The sequence below is a fragment of the Sus scrofa genome, chromosome 4 (assembly GCF_000003025.6).
Source record: "Sus scrofa isolate TJ Tabasco breed Duroc chromosome 4, Sscrofa11.1, whole genome shotgun sequence".
Lineage (NCBI taxonomy): Eukaryota > Metazoa > Chordata > Mammalia > Artiodactyla > Suidae > Sus > Sus scrofa.
Window position 1 is genome coordinate 13,942,889 of NC_010446.5, and position 19,800 is coordinate 13,962,688.

Sequence of the window (19,800 nt, forward strand, 5' to 3'; positions counted from 1 at the left end):
GACTCTACTGTGATCTACACAAAAGCAGGGACCCAAACAATTTTCAAATTGCATCCTCTGCATTTAGAACTGTAGAGAGCATGCAGTTAGCATGTAACTGTTGAGTTATTGAATTGAACACTAAAAAATGGAGAAACCTAAGCCCCTTGAATATTATATTTTTTAGTTAACTTAAATAAGAAGTGTCTAAACAGTATTCATTTTTTAAAGTAATAATAATGTTTCCTACCTACTGTGTAAATGTATCTTTTAGCTGGTGTGGGGCAGGGGAAAACACACGGATGATTCTTGCCATAATTATGTTAGATAATGAACAGAGTGGCTCTCAGGAGCTATCAGCTTGTCAACTCATTACATAAATTAGGAAATCCAAATTAATACATACATAACCCAGGGGTTGATACATACAATGAGATTTTGAAACATCTCAACTTGTCTTAAAGATTTCCTTCTTTATAATGTCTTTTTCCTCCTTTGAAGTATCTGCTGTGAAAGATGATTAACACACAGCTTATTGGATTGGAAACCAAATAAATCAATGTTGTTTTCTTTAAAGCTAGAAGGCTCACAAGGAATAGCTCTTACAATATTTATTTATCTTTAATAATCTCCAATGGACAAACCTTTACAACTGATCTGTCAAGGGTCAGCGAAGAAAGAGGAAAACTCTCCTTACGGTTAACCTTCACAGGGCCGTTATTTCTTGTTGGCATTTGTGTTGCCTGTTTCCTCCGTGGCTAAAATGAAAAGCAGCATTACAAGAAAGATTTGTCTGTGGCTTTCATGCTGGGGCACTGGAGGAATGTAAAAGAAGGTGTTATTAATGGAAGAGCATCATCCCAGATTCTCGTAACTCTCCATAGATGTATCTGATTCTGTTTGGTAAGTGATAAAAGAATGCTGATAAGAATCCTGATTCATGAAGAGAATCTTCAGTATGAGTCTGTGCAATACTCACCCTTTGGGGAGTTCGTGATCATGTAAATCTCTGATTCCATGTCAAGGAGCCTGGATATGTGCTAAATGACAGCAAAATACCAAACAGACTAATTTATTCCATGTATTAGACCCTCACCACTTACATTTCAAGAAAGAGAAATCGCAACAAATAATCCGTGTATTTGGGGACATTTTGAATGGCAGTCCTAAATATAACTTAGGATTAATGTATTAAAAATGGAGGGGACAGGATGGTTGAGACTTCTCCAAGATTGCTGCAAGATAAGAATAAGAGAGCTAGAATATCAAGCTATTTTTCAATTAACCCATTAGAATTTATAGAAGTTCCTGGTCAACGTAAAGCGGTCCCTTTGAGAAACTACAAAGTTAATCCCACAAAGTTGCCATTACTAAGGTCATGGTGTTCCTCTTCTGAAATTCTTTTTAGAGCTTGAGACATATCCTTTTATTTTTTTTTCAAGTGAGAAAGATATGAGGATTTTATTAAATCCATATTTTGTAATAATCAAAAGAACTTAAGATTCATCATATTGTATAATTAATCACATTTATGAGCTTTACTTGTTATTCTTTTGTTGAGCAATGAAGTATTTTATTTTTTTATCTTTTTTAATTGTTACTTCCCCAATACAATTTTTTTCTACTGTACAGCATGGTGACCCATTTACACACACATGTACACATTCTATTTTCTTACATTATCATCCTAGGTCATTAGTGACTAGAGATAGTTCCCAGTGCTACACAGCAGGATCTCATTGCTAATCCATTCCAAAGGCAATAGTTTGCATCTGTTAACCCCAAGCTCCCAATTCACCCTACTCCCTCTCCTTCCCCCTTGGCAACTACAAGTCTATTCTCCAAGTCTCTGATTTTCTTTTCTGTAGGAAGGTTCATTTGTGCCATATATTATATTCCAGATATAAGGGATATCACATAGTACTTGTCTTTCTCTTTCTGACTTACTTCACTCAGTATGAGAGTCTCTAGTTCCATCCATGTTGCTGACAAGGGCATTACTTTGTTCTTTTTCATGGCTGAGTAGTATTCCATTGTGTATATATACCACATCTTCTAATCCAGTCATCTGTCAATGGACATTTGTGTTGTTTCCATGTCTTGTGAATAGTGCTGCAATGAACATGCAGGTGCATGTGTCTTTTTTAAGGAAAGTTTTCTCCAGATATATGCCCAAGAGTGGGATTGCTGGGTCATATGGTAGTTCTACTGAGACACATCCTTTTAAATAGCTTTTGGGGCAGTGAGTAAATCTTCATGCTCAAAAAGTGGATTTATATTTTAAAGTTTATTTATCCATTTGGAATTGTCAAAAGTCACTTAGAGCTGAGCTTGAACAAACACCTGGGTGATCAAGGTGGGTTACAACTCCAATCTGACTTCTGTTTTATGGACTGAATTACTTAGAACCTGGCCAAGAAGGCAACTGCCAAAGGGGGATCGCAGAAATAGCCTGAGTGAAGGAAGGGCAACAACATGTAACCTGTCCGAGAGAAAGACTTTGGACAAAGAAAAAAAAATGTATTTATGAGTGCCTTTCTCCTTGAAAAACACTCTTATTTATTCATTGTTTAATTTAGCAGCATGTTCAGCAAGCAGTACTACCACCTACCAAGCTCTGAGCACAGCGCTAGGAGCTGAGGCCATTCAAACAAATAGGACCCTGTCTCTTCCCTGGAAGACTCACAGCCTAGTTGGAGAGAAAGACATTTTAATGGAACATCACGGAAATTGGGAAAGCTTTTGATAGAGATATGCATAAACATCAAAGACTCAAACAAGACTGTAACTGAGAGACTCTGGGCATTATAACCTATTTTGTGTCATGGACACTTTGGACGGTCTAGTGAAACTTATGGACCCCTTGTCTGAGTAATGTTTTAAATGCATACTATAAAATACATATTATTACCAGGAAACTATATTGAAATGTAGTCATCAAAATTTTTTTAAATGTGGTCTTATAATGTATATGCTCCCCAATCACCTTATTAAAATAAGATCTGGAGTTCCACATTGTGGCACAACAGAAACAAGTACGACTAGTATCCGTGAGAATGCAGGTTCAATCTCTAGCCTCTCTCAGTGGGCTGGGGATCTGGTGTTGCTGTGAGCTGTGGTATAGGTTGAAAACATGGCTTGGATTCCATATTGCAGTGGCTGTGGCATGGGCCAGCAGCTGCAGCTCCGATTCGACCCCTAGCCTGGGAACTTCCATATGCTGCGGGTATGGCCCTAAAAAGCAAATAAAATAAAATAAGATCAAGTGGTGGTCCTAATAACTAATGTAGTTATGAAATAGTGAAAACGTAGTTGATATTTTGAGATTTTTGTGACAACTATAATGTGGCATGAAAATACCTATGATTTCTTGGGTGATAAAATCACAAAAGCTACTAATCCTAGTAGGGTTTATTAATTTCATTCATAATTAAAGGAAATGATCAGTTAAAGGTTAATGAAAATAAAGACAATTTCCCCATCTTCAGACTCTCTGAATTTTATCCAACTATCCTTTGGGGGTTGATGAACCCTTTCTAAGAATCCCTTCTAACGGACAGTATCCAAGCTGAGTCTTAAATTAGTGTCTAAGCAGATGAATTTGGGTAGAGTCAGACTTAATTCTGTAAGCCCTTGCTTATATATTATACTTCCATAGGATCCCACAAAGCCAGGGATGGGCATATAGTACACATGCTTAATGTGTACTTGCTGCAGGAAAGTGAATTTTCTGGCTGTATATAAGAGCATCATCAGGGGGAAAATAAGTGGAATTCTTGCAGCTAATCAACCAGGCATGTTAAGGAGGAACAAATTAGGACCTTTGCCTTGGTAAACAAGTTGGAAAGTAAAAGGATTAAGGGAGCTTAGACATGTATGAGGAGGAATTGTCTGCCTAGAAAAGAAACAGGGAAAACAAATGGGAAATCTGTAGCAAAGAGATTACACAAAGATTATATTGGAAATTGCAGGATGAATGTAGAGGCAAGAGGCACGAAATAACCTAACAACAAGCCAGGTCCTCAGAGAGACAGTTGTGCACTGAGTGGGATCGGGGTGGGTCGGCAGAGAAGGTCTCTGTCTTTAAAGATTAGTAGAGAGGAGACAGAAATAATACAGAGAAGCATAATAAACATGAACTGTCTGGGGGCCTTGGCTGACTTTGGTGTCTTGAACATTCTAATGATATGAATGAGGTGTGAATTTGTTAAATAGAGTTGGAGAGAAAAAAGGAGGTCTCTGGTACCTACTCTAGTGAGGTCAGGCCTGGAGGTCCCCAACCTGAAGCAGCCTCAACCCCAAGCTGAGGGATGGTCTTCCTGCAAATATTATGTTATTCTCCCTGAGCGCCTATGCATGTCTCTGACCCTGCCAACCTGACCAGAGCCCCAGAAGTTAAGGGACTGAGGGACCAGTGTTCTTTTTCTTTACTGAGGGGAAAGTAACCTAGCACTGATGTCTTGTTTTTGTTCAGTTCAGCAAGAACCTACTGTGTGTCAGGCCCCATAGCTTAGACTGTCAATGCCCCAGCCTAGTTCCTAGATCTTCCCTGGAACGTGACCATGGACAGTTCCCCTGCATCATTTCTCCCTGAAGGTATTCTCCTGGAGGGGGCATACTTGGCCAGCTCCCAACACAGGCTAGGAGTACAGTGGAGTTAACTCCCAGGATCCATGCTTTACCAGCGAGAGGTTCCAGTTAGTGGACGAATACTCCAGTTTCCTTGACCTTCAGTGAGACAGGCAGGAGGTGGATTCTATAGGTTTTCAAAGAGTCTATAGGAGGAATAACCTCCCTTTGTGGCAATCTTCTTGTTAGCATGCCCTTCATTACTTTTACTCTCTTCCCTGTCTCATTCTGCATCCCAAATGGTTTCTGGGATTACCTCCTCGAAGAACTACTTGTGCTCGATTGCTTGTCCACTTTTAGGAGACACACAGCTGAAACATCAAGTCAGGCATAAATGAGAATAGAGAGAAGACAATGTGTTTTGAGTGCTTACAGTAACAGAATTTCATATGTATTGCCCCCACTTAATCTTCAAAACAACCTGTCAAGGCAGCTATTGTGATTATCCTTATTTTATAAATAAGACAACTAAGGTTAAGAGAAATTAAGTAGCTTGACCCAGAGCACTAACAAAGGGAAGTGGCAGAGCAAGGGGGTCAAATGCAGGCCTATCTAACTCCAAATTACATCTCTTTCATGCAACATTTCTGATCAGTGGTGCCATTGAAAAACTGGTGGTTATTCGGGGTGGCTGCTAGGTTGATAAGAGGGAAGGACATTGCAGGCCATAGAGAAATTCAGAGGCTTTTTCTTGGCAACCCCAGGAAGCTTACTTGCCATATCCTAAAGATGTTTAGGGAAGAAATAAATATAACACTGGGGAGGCAGAACTGTCAGAATCTGGCCCTACACACATGTGGAAAGGAAGAGAAAGCAACTAATAAGATACCCCTAAAAGAGGAAGTTAATGTACTTGTCCCAAGTGCACCACTGTCTCCCGCCCATGATCCTGAGGAAATTCTGGGCACTAGAGGGAAGAAGTTTTGCAGATAGACGTGGGGAACAGTGTTATCAGATGACTTGTTCTTTTGCTGGACTGCCCAGATGTCCTGTTGAAGTCTCTGCCTAAGTACATTCTTAATAAAGTGAGAGAAAGGGAGAGAGAAAGAGAGGAGAGAGATAAAGAGGTCATTCAGGACTCAGATTACTTTCTTCATGCATGGAAATCCTCCAAGGCTGGGGACTCCATCTGGACACTGAATCCAAAAGCCCTTTCAGTTCCCATCACGGATTGAGCAGAAGTCAGGAATGTGCAATGTCTATTGCAAAATGACTCTAGTAATAGAAGGACTAGTTTGCCCACTAACCTGATAAATCTTGACTTCTCAGTCTTAAGAACAGCCCAGTATGCTATACTGAACAGGTAGAACAAGCCAAGGTTGATTGAGGCTCATTTTAATACCCAAATATGATCCAAAAGACCCATGATGGCTCTTTCACGAATGAGCTTTGGCACTCCAAGCAGGCCCCTAAATACTCAGGCCTTCAGCTTTCTCGTTTGAAATGAATTTGAGTTAAATCCTCTGATATCAAAAGTCTCTACAATATACCAGCCCCGTGAGTTTCTCCAGGGACTGGGCAAGAAAAAGAATCTCTCAGACAGTGATTAATTGAAACAATAACCACAGGTTTAAAAGCAAGATCTGTGCTATTTATTGCCCATCCAAGGGACAACTGACTATCAGACACTGGAGCAAAACCCATCTCTGCCAGACCCATGTTTCACTCAGGTGTTAGAATTAAAGCTCTCTTGACAGAGAGAGCCTGAGAATAAGGCAGCATGTTGTAGTCATATTCTAGCACCAGCCCAGGAAACCTGCCTTGCTGACTCCCTAAGCCAGTATCTCAGACACTTCAGAATGTGGGGTAAGAAGAAATAGGGAGTGGAGAAGAATTAATGATGGGTAGCAGTTACATCTGTATTACAGGGAAATAATTCAGACCTTAAAGTAGACCTGAAAAAGTTTTCATCCATTTGGAATTTTACCTGGCCTTCAGTTTATAGCCCTCTACAAAATCCAAATCCATATGTCAGTACTCCAAAAGCTTATGTGGCAAGACTTGCTAGATATTGGCAGCATGAACCAGAGAACAGGCGGGAGCTGGACCTGCAGAGGAGTCCCAGCTGGACCAGCTGCTGGGCATTCTTAGTGAGGGCAGGGGATCAGCTAGTAAACGTATGTGTATAAATTACCTGAACATAAATGTGAATCAAGTAATTTTTGGAACAGGTGCTTTGCAAGGACGTGTCCAATGAGTGGGATAAGGACACAAATGTCCACAAAGACTATCCTAGGTCGTAATATTCTGTTACCTCTAGATATATGTCTACTCCAGAATAGGATCCAAGCCAGCAGTGGAGATATAAGGGCTCTGAGGAGGGAGCCTGAGAAAACTTATGTAGGCAAAATGTCAAGAGTAGTGCCATGTATAGAAGGTGTGAAGAAACAGCTCAACTCACAGTCGTGTAATTGAAGTAAAGCCAAGACCCTAAGCTTTGCAAATAGTGCAAATGGAGCATGACTGAGGTAAAGGATTGTTCCTGACCCTCCTGATACCTTGCCAGAGTCAGTGGATTCAGTTACATGGACCTGAGGAAGAATAAAAGATGAAAAATCAGAGTCACCCACTTCCCACTCCATTTTAAGTAATGAAATCTCAGCTAGGGGTGACGCAGCATTAATTCTCAGCCCTATTGTGTCCCTATTTCTATAAAGTGCGTAATACCTCAGAGTGGGGTATGAACCTGAGAGATCCAGTTACCAGTAAAATGGAAGCCCATTGTAGTTCAGTATGTTCTCATATGAGATAATTTGTTCATTAATTCCTTTATCCTTATTTAGTTTTGATCATCTCTTATCTCTCGTGAAGGCTCCTAGATATCGTATCATAACCTACAGATTGAAAAGGCTTATAAAATAGTAGTTATTTTTGAGTGTAATGTATATGCTAGACTCTGTGCTGAGTATTGTTTTTCTCTTTTTCAAGCTTCACAACAAAACTTTAAAATAGAAAACATTATTTCCATTTTACATCCGAGGAAACTGAGATCTGGATTCTTTAAGTAACTTGCTTAACATCACAAGATAATAAACAATAGAGTGATATGTAAACCCCACCCATTTGAACACATAATAATTTTTACTTCTTTATGTTGCTACTTCATAAAAATTATCATTATGAAAATGGCCCAAATACATAAAAATCTATCAAATATCTATAACCGTTCACACTTCCCAAAAAAGCAGGTGATGCCTATGCATAGAATATTTGAGGATGATTAATTATTTTAGGTATAAACAGCCTACTACCAGTGAAGGGAGAGAGTTCTTAAGGAAGAATGCAAGCAGAACTTCTCAATCAAAAATCTAACCTAGGCCTTCGATTAGTGAAAACAAACATGATTTCATTGAAGTGAACAATAAGGAATGTAAAGGGATGTGGTGTGGGGTTTAAGTGGACAAGAAGCAGAGCATTCTGAATGTGCACTTAATGTCAAATAACAAATTGTCAATCAGAGTCCAGTTCCAAAAACTTGTGAAAGAAAGCTGAAATGCCATCTCAACAGAGCTACAGAAATTGACACGTCCTTTTGAGAACAATTATCACAGTCCAAATACCAGAGAATATAAGAGTCTAGAAACATAAATCTGAATGTCATAAGCAGCTCTAAAAAAACTTCCCCCAAAATGACAGAATGATACTCAGAAAAGTGAAGGTCAAACTTCATCTCTCAATTCTGAATGTTTGCAAAACCCAGGAGGTTAAAAGTAGCACAGGCCATAAGACCTTCCAGAAGGGGACTAGAGTTCTCTCCTGATTTACTTGTTTTTAAAGCTGCACAGCTCAGTGTGCTGAAGGTCAAGAAGGTACTCAGGAATTTACCTAAAAGAGACGCTCTGCACCAGCAGGTTCACTGACACACTGAAATAAGGACAAGATTAAAAGGCATGTGACTTAGACTCTGACCATGGCATTCACATCTCCACATCCATGTGATGTTGGGCAAATTAGTCATCTTCTCTGTACTTGGGTTTCCTACCCTTAAGTTGACCTGAAAATGCCAATGCTGCCAAATTCACAAATCTCCCTGAGGATCAAATGAAATAAAAGTTGTAAAGGTAAGCTCTAAAATAATATGGTTCATATGTAAAACGATGTTACTATCTCTTTTATCCCTGAAGACTGAATTATTTGCCAATTTTTCTATTAATTTTTAACTTATTTATTTATTTTTTGCTGCACCCGCAGCATATAAAGTTCCTGAGTCAGAGATCTTGTGTGTGTGTGTGTGTGTGTGTGTGTGTGTGTGTGTGTAAAGACAGAGATCTCTGGTGTCTTTTCCCTTTCCTGTAAATATATCAGTTCTAACAGATTAGGGCCCCACCCTTTTTACATCATTTAACTGTACTTCCATAAAGGCCCTATATCCAAATGCAGTCACACTGAGACTTGGGGCTTGAACTTATGAATTTAGAGGACACTGTTTTGTCCATAACACCTACTATTCCTTAATTTTTCTCTTTTCCTGTGCTATCAGTTGATCGCCTTTCTTGACCCATTCCCCCTTGTGCTGTTGGTTTTCCTCAAATGCTTAGTGACCCTGAACTGTCTCTTCATACTTGTTAACAAAGGCCTGGGTTTGTCAATATAATTTATTAGTCCTTGTTTCTCTCTTGTTACACAGAAGGGCTCCCTTATCCTATCCTCTGAATGGAAGGGCTGATATAAGCTCTATGAACTTCAGAATTCATGGATGCAGAGCCATGGGCAGGCAGATTGCACCCCTCCTCCTATCTTCCTGTACGTCAAAACAAGTGGAAAGGGCTGACTGATGCCCCCCTGCCCGAAGTAGATGTCCACCCTCAAGGCAGAGGCTTGAATTTAGATTCAACATGATTTCAAGAAAATAACTATTGACTATGTATTTTAAGGCTGAAAAGAAAAAGAACTGTACAGAAATATGATACCCTAGTTAGTAGGGCTTTTTAATAGGAATATGAGTTAAACTGAGTATGGTTTTAACAAAATAAGTATTGAACTATGTATTGTACTAAATCCAAAAAAATAACTATGCACAAATATTACATTCTAGTTAGTAGGCTCATTTTTCACAGGGTTATGGTTGGCAATTTTGAACCTACTTATGTGTATTCTGGGATTGAGCAAATAAGTTAATATATCATAGATAATGAGAACCATGTTTACTGCTGGAGAAAAGAATTATAAACAAGGAAAGGAAAAAGGCTAGCATGAATCCTGTAGTATTGGACTGGATATAGCAGTATAAACTCATGATTTGTAAATACCAATATATAGATAGATATAGAAATAGATTTAATTCTGTCTACTGAGACAGACTAATACCAATGAAAGGCTCTTGATCTCTAAATGTCATTCTCCAAACCTTAGAGAGATGGTTGATTCAAGCAGCTGAGCAGGAAGGTATAAGATGTGACTGGAATAGCTTATGGAGTGAAAAAGTAAGAAAGTGCTCAAAAAATGACAGAGAAATTTAAAAATTCACAGAAGCCAAATTGATGGGGCCTGCTATGTCCAAATCTGGGACAGTTTGAGGACTGAATACACAAGGGTGGAATCGATTGTAATTCATAAAATAAAGTAAAAATCCACAAGTACCTAGTGATAGAAATAAATAATGGAATAAATAAGGAGGGTAAATAAAAGTCTTCTATATAGTAGCATTCCAACTAATAAACATAGAAAGGATAAAGGAAATAGAAAAATCACCATGGAGTTCCCGTCGTGGCACAGTGGTGAACGAATCCGACTGGGAACCATGAGGTTGCAGGTTCGATCCCTGGCCTTGCTCAGTGGGTCGAGAATCGGGCATTGCCGTGAGCTGCGGTGTAGGTTGCAGACGTGGCTCGGATCCCGTGTTGCTGTGGCTCTGGTGTAGGCCTGTGGCTACAGCTCCAATTCGACCCCTAGCCTGGGAATCTCCATATGCCGCGAGAGCGGCCCTAGAAAAGGCAAAAAGACAAAAAAAAAAAAAAGAAAGAAAGAAAGAAAGAAAGAAAGAAAGAAAGAAAGAAAGAAAAATCACCATGTGGAAGATATCATAGCAATGATTATTTTAGACCAGATCGTCTGTAAATGCTAAAAAGCTAGTGAACACATGACAAACAAAGATAGTAATACAGTCTTGAATTATTTCCCAGCAAGATAGTGATTAATTATAAAGAGAAAATAGTTATTATGCAGTGGAAAAACGTGTCAGTCACCACCTTAACAAAGTGATCAAAGTCAACATTTTGGAAACAAATCCACATCATTTGCCTCCAGATTCAATGCACTGAGAAAGACATAATACCGTTTGTGCACTATTCTTGCCAAAAATGCATAGAGTAAATTTAATCATGAGGGAGTAGCTGAAAAATCAGACTGAGGTATATCTATGAAAAGAACTGGACAATTCCCCTCGAAAGTGTTAAGATCATAAAGGAAGAGGAAAGACTGAGGAACTGTCACAGATTGGAGAGACTAAGGAGCCATGTGAACTAAATGCACTGTGTGATCCTGGATAGAACCTTGGACTAGGAAGATGGAAATTACTGAGAATATTGGTGAAATTTGCATAAGGTCTGTACATTAGTACTACCTAGAGTATTGTACCTGATAATTCCCTGGTTTGGACCATTGTTACAGTACTATATAAGAGGATGACATTTGCAGAATTTTAGTGGTTTGTGGAACTTCTTGGTACCACTTTTGCAATGTTCTATTATTCCAATGTAGTTTCAAAATGAAAACACAAATTAAAAATAAATCATTGATGGATAAATAAGCTGCAGAACATCCAGACAATGAAATAGTTCTTATTGTTAAAAAGAAATGGGTTATCAAGCCATAAAAAGACATGGAAGAATCTAAAATGCATATAACTAAGTCGAAGAAGCCAATTTGAAAAGGCTATATACTATATGATTCCAACTACGTGACATTCTGGAATAGACAAAACTATGGAGTCAGTAAAAAATCAGTGGTTGCCAGGCTTAGAGGAGAAGGAGGGATAAATAGGCAAAGTGTAGAGTATTTTTAAAGCAGTGAAACTATTTTATATAATTCAATAATAGTGAATACCTATCATCACACATTTGTCAAAACCCATAAAATATAATACTAATACTAAGAGTAATCCCTAGTGCAAACCGTGGACTTTAGGAGATTATATGTGTCAGTGCAGGTGTATCAATTATAACTGATGTTCCACTTTGGTAGGGGATGTTGATAATGGGAAAGTTTGTACATGTGTGAGGGCAAATGGTATGTAGAAAATCTCTGTACTTCCTGATCAATTTTGCTGTGAACCTAAAACTTTTCTAAAACATCAATTCTGTCAAAAACAAAATAAGATGAAAAAATAACTTATCGATGGATGTTAAAACTAGTGGGTGAGAGTTTAATGAGAAACAGCATATTTACACAGTCTGAAATAATCTACCACAAATTTATTTATTAATTACAAGGGAAGTATTAGATCTTTACGGTGTAGAAACCTGGGGCAAACACCACCATGGTGCAAGGACCAAAGTTAACATCACTGTTAACATAATATTGATAAAAACTGACATCATGTGGCTCCTACTTGATGTACCAAGGACATAGCATCACTTCTCTGCTATTCCAGCCAAATATGCAAAACCTGAATCCAATCATGAAGAAACATCAGATATCTGCAAATCAAAGAACATTCTACAAAATACCTAGCCTCTTTAAAAGTATTAATTTGCTCCTAAGAATTAATACAAACCACTATTATCTCTGCCCCAAATGAGAATAACCTCTGTGATGGTTTTGTACTTTACCAATCTATCTAAGAGCAAACTGTGTTTCTCCACATTTCTTTCTCTATCTTTTTCTAGGTTAAGGTTGTCCACCAGAAAAATAAGTAAAGTTTGGAAAGCAGAAGGAAATCAACAGTCATTATGCCTGAAGAGTTGGTGTAAAGAGTTTGGTGCTGGTGCATCTTGTGGCTAGCCTTCTAGATTTTCAGGATATTTGAACCTGTCCAAAATGTCCATAATACATTTGGTCCATGCCAAAAGATTCTCAACTTTTGGGACTGTCCAAAACCATTTGGCATAGACAAAATATCCTCATGAACATTTTGAGTAGAACCAAATTTCAAGGGCCATTTGGCATGGACCAAATGTGTTATGGACATTTTTGACAGGACCAAATGCTTGCTTGTTTGCTAACCAACTGCTGGCTCACCTTGTTGGTGGGAAGCAGCAACCAGACCGACAGATCTTCCAGTCTCTTCCAGATCTCTTCCTTTATCATCTCCAGGTTCTGAGCCAAGTGTGTGTGCAGCTACCTGGGGAAAGGCACCAGCTTCTACTACAGGTCACCCAATTTTGAGAGATGGTGATAAAAGGGCATAAGTTCTAATTTGACCTCAGTATCCCAGCTTTTCATCCAGATTGTCAGCCCTAGTGACCTAAGTGACATTAGACCACAATCAGATGCAGAGAAAACAGCCTTCCTTTGACTTCCATACCAGCTCCTACAATTGTGTAAGATCTAATCCTTATTCTGATTGAACTATAACCTGTATACCCTCCTAATCAGTCCTTCCTTTCTCCTGTCCCCCTCCAATACATACTCACACACCATAGAAGGGTGATTTTTACGAAATATAAAGTTGATCATGTCAACCTCCCCTTTTTAAAACTGTCCGAGACCGCCCATTCTTCCCAGGATAAAGACAACCATCCCTAATCCTGCCTGCAAGTTGCTAGAAGCTCTAGTCCCTACATTTCTTTTCTTGGGGTCCTTCTTGTGCTCTCTTCTCCAAACATATTTGCCTTCTTTAGTCCACAGTTCTTATCTTGCTCCCATAAAACATAGGACATTTGTATATGCTGCTCCCTCAGCCTAGAACTCTCTTGGCTCCTCTCTTCAAGTAATTAATTTCTTCTCATCTCTCAGATTTTAGCTTATTCTGATCAAATCCTGAGCATTTATAGCATCAAGCCATTCTTCATGTTACTTGTTACATAAAGTACAAAAATCAGATTTTACCTTGACTGCTTAAATAATATCTGTCTCCTCTACCAGACTCTAAGTTGTATGAAGGCGGCTTAAATAATATCTGTCTCCTCTACCAGACTCTAAGTTGTATGAAGGCAGAGTCTGTGTGTGGTTTGGTTCACCATTATAGCCCTAGAGCCTAACACAGATTCTGGAACATAATAGACAAATAATAAAGGTTTGTTGAATGGATGAATGAATGACTGATATTGTTTCCAAGTCTTTATAATATATATTTTTTGTTTAGCAACTTTGAATGGAATTCCATGACCTTTAATCAAAATAGTCTTCAATGAAATAACCATCTCACCAAAGCATGTCATATTTATCTATAAAATAAAAGCAATAATCGTCAACCTGCCAATTTTTCTGAGCTGTTGTTAGAATGAAATTAATTGAAATAATTGATCCAAATGGAAATCCATCAATAAGTTTTGGTCATCCCTGTCCAGGCCTGCTCTACTCTCTCCCACTTGGATTTTATAGATCCTGGCTGCACATGCCCAGAGACTAAACCCTCATAGAAAGATCTGAACTGCACATGTGGATACTCATTGTCATACAGTTTAGGATAATGGTACAAATTGACACTAGTGGCTTAGTTGGGAATTTTACCTATATCCAAGAGAAGAGATTCAAAGTATGCCTTGCTAAGTGGCCCAGAAGGCGGCCTGCTTAAGTTTCAGAGTTTCATAGTCATTAGCTATATAAGAAGCTGTATGAGCCCCTGTTGGAATGCAGAATATCATTTCTGCTCACTGAGAATCTCACCAGGGAGAAATGGGGAGACGATAAATTCACCAAACATGTTGCAGCCTTATGACCTCTGGTAACACTTGCTAAAAATACCCAGTGACTCATGGGCATAAATGTAGTTTCTCTTAGGGAATATATGTTGAAGAGGGTTCCTTTAAACCAAACCTCCAATTCGAATGGTGGCTGTGCTTCAAAAGTCACAAATGTTTAAGATAGGATGGGCACCAAAGATCTCTCTCTCATCACTGTCACCCATAAGCATCCACGGCATTTGCCCAGATAAATCCTTGAAGGTCAGCCACAAGAAGTGTGCTTTAAATACACACACACACACACACACACACACACACACACCCCACTAAATACATTTCAATGCATTCCATTGCTTTCATAATAAGGATCAAACCCTTAATGAATTCATAAGATCATTGATGATCTGGGCCCTACTTACTTCTCTAGCCCCCTCACATTCCATGCCTGTGCCATCATAAAGCTCCCATCTTGTTTTATACATGCCCAGAGCGCTCTCGCTCTCTCTCTCTCTCTCTCACATACACACACACACACACACACACACACACACACATCCTCTCTCTTCAGCCACATGGACTTCATTTTGGTCTTCATACTCTTCATGCTCTGTCTGTCCATTCATATGGCTTTTGAACATGGTGCTGCCTTTTATTTATTTATTTATGTTATTTGGAAATGCTCTTCCTTCCTTTTCCATCTGGTTACCTCCTCACCTTTTAGATCTCAGTGGAAGCCTCTCCCCTTTAAGAAAGGATTCCTTGAAATTCCCATTGTGGCGCAGCAGAAACGAATCTGACTAGGAACCACGAGGTTGCAGGTTTGATCCCTGGCCTCATTCAGTGGGTTAATGATCTGGTGTTGCCATGAGCTGTGGTGTAGGTTGCAGATGCTGCTCAGATCTGGTGTTGCTGTGGCTGTGGTGTAGGCCGGCAGCAACAGCTCCGGATGGACCCCCTAGCCTGGGAACCTCCATATGCCGCAGGTGTGGCCCTAAAAAGGACAAAAAAGACGAAGAAAGGAAGAAAGGGAGTTCCTGTCGTGGCGCAGTGGTTAATGAATCCGACTAGGAACCATGAGGTTGCAGGTTCGATTCCTGCCCTTGCTCAGTGGGTTAATGATCTGGCATTGCCATGAGCTGTGGTGTAGGTTGCAGACGCGGCTCAGATCCTGCATTGCTGTGGCTCTGGCGTAGGCCGGCGGCTACAACTCCGATTCGACCCCTAGCCTCCATATGCCGCAGGAGCGGCCCTAGAAAAGGCAGAAAGACAAAAATAAATAAATAAATAAAAGAGAGAAAGAAAGCCTTCCTTCACCCATTGACAAGGTTAAATACCTTGGCCATAAACTTTCTTATGCCGGTGTGTCTCTCCTGATTTTCAATTCACCTGTGGGTATTCAACTCGATGGATGTTTAATTTCAGTCACTGGAGTGAGGCTAGGGGACTTGCTAGGTGTTGTTCACTATTGCGTGTGTAGTCATTAGCACAGTACCTGCCTCTAGTAAAGATTCAATAAATATTTGTGGGTGGAATCAGTGGATATTAAGCCATGTTTTACACAAAATTTGATTAATGGCTCTATGAATATTGATGTGTTTAAATTTCCCTTCTTCTGCAGAATCATGAGTAATATAAAAAGACTAATTTGCCCTCTTCACAGGATCCATGTCTCTGGCTTACAAATGTACCTTGACCACTTCCCTTACATTCGCCTCAAGAAAACAAGAGTCCTGATACTGAGGAGAACTGCACCATGAATCAGCAAATTGATGGTCATTAACATAGAACTTATTATTTGTTAGACAATGTTATTTTTTTTATGAGGCTATCAGAGTAAGCTGCAGGAAGGCTGCCAGCGTGTTTCTGAAGTGATTTTTTGCAATCTATTTCCATCAGCTTCATGCAGTTCTGCACCTATTAACACATCCCTTTGAGATTCAATTTCACTCTAAACTCCATCAGTTCTAATCCACATGAATCAAATTAAGCACCAAGAAATTTTATCAAAATATTCCAATTAATTTTAACTAATTTCATTCACTTTGACAATTCCAAACACTGAAATTAATGTCCTTCTCGCCAGAGCATACATGAATTGATTTTTCTTCCATCAGATCCTTTACCTTTTACTCCTATACAGAGTATCTCCAAACATGTTTACTAACACATCATTATAACTTCTACAAAATCTTCTCAATTCCTAATAATTTGAAGGGATCAGTGTGTTGTTATGACCTGGTCAATCCCCTTTCCCTTAATAGCCATGACCTCTCTGAAGTCAACAGTAGAACAGAGAAGCCAGAGTGATCTCAGGGAACTTTATGGACATATAATTTCCCTGATTGGGTCCCTCAAGCCTGGGTTAGTATAGTTTATACACCCTTTCTCCTGCGTTCATATCTTCTTCTATCTTCTCCCATTTCAGCCTAAACCTGTGTGTGCTATGGTAAAAACCTGCATTCCATGAGGCAAAGCTTGAGTGGATAATGGACATCTTTCATATTCTCCGGCTCAATGAATTGAAGCATTCTCATCTTTTGAATCCCTCTACTCCAAAGAAGAAGCCAGGTACTCACACTTCCTGCCTTCCCTGTGGCAGAGTTATTGGCATAATCCAGGCAAGCAACTAACCTATAGTGGTGAGGCTGCAAGGGTTATAGTAAATCTGATCAATGGTCTCGACTAGGAATATGGGCTCAAGAGTTCCATTTCATTCTTAGGAAATCTAGATAGTTAGAAAATTCTTCTTTAAGCAATTGGACAAGGTATCAAGACTGTTGAAAGTATCCATGTTCCTTGGTCAGAAATTTCATTCTAAAGAATTCATCTTAAGGAAATATTTTAACAAAAAAGAAAAAAATGAGGGAGTTCCCATTGTGCCTTGGCTGTAACGAGCCCGATTAGTATCCATGAAGGTGTGGGTTCAATCCCTGGCCTCTCTCAGTGGGTTAAGGATCCAGCATTGCTGTGAGCTGTGGTGTAAGGTCACAGACGTGGCTCAGATCCTGCATTGGCATGGCTGTGGCTGTGGCTGCAATGTAGGCCAGCAGCTGCAACTCTAATATGACCCCTCAGGTGTGGCCATAAAAAGATAAAAATAATAATAATAATTTGAAAAATGAAAATGAAAATGTAGACAGTTATTTATTGTGACATTAATTATGAGAAAAAAAAATCCTTAAAATCTGGTCATAGAAAGATAGTAAAGAAAATTGTGGGGAGTACCCATAGTGGCTCAGTGGTTAACGAATCCAACTAGGAACCATGAGGTTGTGGGTTTGATCCTTGGCCTTGCTCAGTGGGGTTAAGGATCCGGCGTTGCCCTGAGCTGTGGTGTAAGTCACAGACGTGGTTTGGATCCCATGTTGCTGTGGCTCTGGTGTAGGCCGGTGGCTGGAGCTCTGGTTAGACCCCAGCCTGGGAACCTCCACATGCTGAGAGCAGCCCTAGAAAAGGCAAAAAGACAAAAAAAGAAAAGAAAATTGTGGTACTATATCTCATTGGAGTTTTGCAGCCACTAAGAATTAAAATTATTTAGAAACAATTCATCATAGAAAATGTTAGTGACAGACTCTAAAGCAAATAAAGATGACTATGAAAAGGTATGTCAGCTTGCATATTCACTTTCTTAAAATTGGACTATATGTAAATAAGTCTTGGAAAGGAACATGGTGGGGGAGTAATGAAAAGGTGTTGAGGATAGGATATTTAAAAACATTTTCAATAAACTTTACAGACTACTGGTTTTGATTTGGGCTCTGAGAGATTTCGTGTTCACCTGACAATGGGTCCAGACCAAGGAAACCAAATTGCTCTCTGGTAAATAAAGCATAAATTTGCCCAATAAATTGAACTGTAACCCTAAATGAATCAGAAGGAATTGCTCTTTTTTGGACTTCATAAGAGCCCAAGGCCAAGGATGGGAAGGTACAAATATAACTCTGGAATCAAATCCAGAAGCTTATGTCATTTTAATGTCTTGGAACAAAGAATACACTCTTCTAACACTTTTCTCTTCCCCTTCTGTAGTCCCTGCTCCTCAATGGAGCAAAAAATACCTCCAAGAAAGGATGATCATTCCTTCTTGCAGCCTTGCTATGCACACACCAAGGAGCAGCCCATCCTTATAATACTATCAGTCCACTCCCAAGAATTCAGCTCACTAGATTACCCTTCTCATTCATCAATGGTGCACGACTGACTCTAAAATGGTGTAACTAGAATTTCAAAGAGAAGAAGTCATTAAGGTCTGTTGAATGTCTTGCCCCATGAAAATCTAAAAGTAAGATCTCCTATGGACAACTAGCTCCCCAACTAAGAAATGACAGAAAATAGAGGATAAAATGAAAGAAATTTGAGGCAAGAGCATATTACCAAGGATGATTTCAAACAGAATTGGGATGCTCTTAAAATAAAATCAAGAAGGGTCTTGATGAGAGTTAGTTCTACCACCATTGTTCTCCCAGCTCCAAATGGCTTTGTTATTTATATGCCCTTCCCCTCTTTAAGCTCATGGTAATAAGCAAAGCGAGCATCTGTCAACTTATGTGGTGCTCTTAGAAATTCAGAAGTAGAAACCATGTTCTTTGAATTCAGGGGATTTCTTATTTCATGACATGAACGATTCACAACAGTATCAATTACTGAACAAACCAAGATATATGTAATGAAGTGCCAAACTTAATGGTCAAGTTACAAGGTATAAGGGACAGAACTTCCTTTGGAATCATAGATTGGCTTTAAATTCCAGTGCCACCCTTACTAAGTGACCTTGGGTGAGTCATTTTAATGTCTTTGAGCTTCTGTTTCTTTTTCTGTAAAATGGAAATAATCACAGCAATAATCAAGCCTCATATGTGTGAGAAAGAGTTGCCTGATGAAGTGAGGTTCAGGTTTTAGAAAAATGTGTAGAAAGGATGTCTGTAGTATTGAATTTCAGGCAAAGACAGTAGAGCACAATTTGAAAAGTAGATGGCATAGCCAATATTTTGTAATAACTGTAAATGGAAAGTAACCCTTAAACTTGTAAAGTAAGTGGCATATCCTGTGGGTCAAATTAAAATATATAATATATAATAGATGGAAATATATATATATACACATATATTTATTTATGTATATATATATATATAAATATATACATATATTTATTTATGTGTGTATATATATATATATATATATATATATATAATGGCATAGGGGTACAAGAATTGATGAAGGGAGCATGCCTGTGTCCTTTGTCACCACTAAGAAATAGGCAATATTAAGCATTTTGGAAGAGGTTCTGAGTTGGTATTTACTCCCCTGGGATGAGTATAGACTAAAATAACTTACCTGTAGACGCAACCTAGTGTCGTAGAATCAGGGAAATCCTTGCTCTCCTGAATAAATGCTATGACCCCTCAGT

General features: G+C 39.0%; 1 long non-coding RNA gene across 1 annotated transcript in view; it reads left to right on the forward strand.

The window, feature by feature from the left end:
* LOC102165543 overlaps positions 1–19,800 on the forward strand; it is a 603,985-nt gene that overhangs the window by 449,493 nt on the left and 134,692 nt on the right. Inside the window, exon 5 of the long non-coding RNA XR_002343107.1 lies at positions 16,819–16,961. This is a non-coding gene — a long non-coding RNA (uncharacterized LOC102165543). The remainder of the gene's footprint in view (positions 1–16,818; positions 16,962–19,800) is intronic.